We start from the raw sequence: 2,421 nt of genomic DNA, 5'->3' as shown, positions 1-2,421 counted from the left end.
AGCCATCAGCCCAGAGCCCGACGCGGGGCTCGAACTCACGGACCGCGAGATCGTGACCTGGCTGAAGTCGGACGCTCAACCGACTGCGCCACCCAGGCGCCCCTTTTTCACACTTCTTTATAGAAATTCAGATAATTATTGGCAGACCCTAATGCATCCATTGCATACAGGATGTTTGGAATTGCTCCTTCAAAAATAAGCTTTTGTGGGGACCTGGGTGGCTCAGTCCATTGGGCGTCCATTCAACTCTTGATTTCTGCTCAGCTCATGATCCCAGGGCCGTGAGATCGAACCCCATGTCAGGCTCCATGCTGAGTGTGGAGCCTGCATAAGATTCTCTCTCTCTCCCTCTGCCCCTCCCCCATATGTGCACCCTCTCTGGCTCTCTCTCTTTCCCTCTCAAAAAAAAAAAAAAAAATCCAGGGGCACCTGGGTGGCTCAGTCAGTTGAGTGTCTGACTTCAGCTCAGGTCATGATCTCACAGTTCGTGGGTTCCAGCCCTGCTTTGGGCTCCGTGCTGACAGCTCAGAGCCTGGAGCCTGCTTTGGATTCTCTGTCTCCTCCCATCTCTATCCCTCCCCTGCTCACACTCTGTCTCTCTCTCTCTCTCAAAAATAAACATAAAAAATTTTTTTTAAAGAATCCAAAAACACAAAAAAAACAAAAAGGCCCTTACAGTCCCATTTTACTTACTTACTTACTTACTTATTTATTTATTTAGCAGATTTGTTTTTAAGTAATCTCTACACCCAATGTGGAGTTAAGACCGATGACCCCAAGATAAAGAGTTGCACACTCCACCCACTGAGCCATCCAGGTGCCCCTCTTACAGTCCATTTTAAACACAATAGCTATAAAGTCAAAGCTTGTGATTTGTAAGAAGCAAAAAACAAAAAGTTTTTGTACATAAAAAGATAGTAGGTAGGGGCGCCTGGATGGCTCAGTTAGTTAGTTGATGGTCCAGACTCTTAATTTCAGCTCAGGTCCGGATCCCAGGGTGGTGGGACCAGCCCTTCATTGGGATTCCTGCTGAGCATGGAAACTGCTTGGGCTTTTCTCTCTCTCCCTGCCCTTCTCCCCCATTCACACACACAGTCTCTTTCTGAAATAAAATAGAAAAAGATAGTATGTCAAGTTTAACCAATATATTGATTGATTAGAAAATTGTTGAAAACCTAGAGGGGCACCAAAGGTTTACAAGATTTTGGAGTGACAGAGAGAGGAGAGAAACAGACCCGGGACGTGGAAGAGGATGGCCACTGGGCTTCCCAGACCTCTGTATATCATATGGAGAGAAAGAATCTGCCTCAAGAGACCTTACCACTGCCTAACATCAGGAAGATGCGTGAGAGCCAACCCTAAGCCTAACCCAAACTTGAATCTAACCATAGCTCTGTATCAATTTCCATTCTCATTCCTAAGCCAAAAGATCCTTCTTTGTTGTGCCAGGGGGTACCCACGTTGCCAGTGCTGAGCCAGGTATCAGGTATCTTTCTGGGGGAGGCTATGTCGAGGCAGCTGCCTTCTCCATATTGCTTATAAGACAGGCATGGGTACCTTAAGTCTGTGCTCCCCCCACACCACTACTTTACATGGATGACTCCCTCTTCCATGGACCCAAACACTTCTAAGTGCCATTCCCACCTCCAGAAAGTGGTGCCCCGGACAGGATAGGTGGCTGGGACAGGGGGCGGGAAGGAAATGAAAGCCCCCTAGTAACTGTGTGAAATCAAAGAGAGCCATCCCAAGATTCCAACCCATGGGGCCAGGTCTGGAGTGAAACCCCCACAGTCCACTCGATACATGTCAATAATCACTTTCTTGCAAAGCGTCTTCAACAACCTCGTCCCTTTCCCTGTCCATCATACATAAGTAATATAATCACAACCTTGAATAAACCCTTCAATCTTCTCCATGCCCACACCTAAGTAGGTCCACATCGTTAGAGAAAGTCCCAAAACCAAGTTCAGCGGCTTCTCTTTAAAGTCACAAACTTAGACCTTGGATGAGCATTTAACACACCACCCGACAATCCTGTTGTGTTTTCTCCAGCGGGCTTGCTCAAGTGGGTTTCCACTCCGTTCCCAGGACGTCCACTTCATTTCATAACATCTTACTCCCTTCCCCCCACGCCTCAGGGCGTTACCTCCATCGTACCTCACTGCAAACATAAATGGCATCTTTCTTTTCTTCCCCCATCACATCTCCAAACTTCTGTGCCTCCACTGGTAATTCTTTTCCCTGATGGCGCACTGTATGGGCCAGGCCCCTACGCCAGCTCAGTACCGGTGTGTCTGTTTGTATTCCGGGTCCCATTTCAAGAACGCCCTTCTTTTAGCCATCTGCCACCGCTCTTGTTCCATCAGTTGTTCCCCTCTCTCCTATAGCATCCCCATCTGCATAAAAAAAAAAAAAAACCTG

This window comes from Lynx rufus, unplaced genomic scaffold (assembly GCF_022079265.1).
Source record: "Lynx rufus isolate CCGP_SWC_20201006 ecotype Redwood Valley unplaced genomic scaffold, mLynRuf1.p SCAF_9, whole genome shotgun sequence".
NCBI classification, from domain to species: domain Eukaryota; kingdom Metazoa; phylum Chordata; class Mammalia; order Carnivora; family Felidae; genus Lynx; species Lynx rufus.
This window is presented reverse-complemented; position numbering follows the sequence as displayed.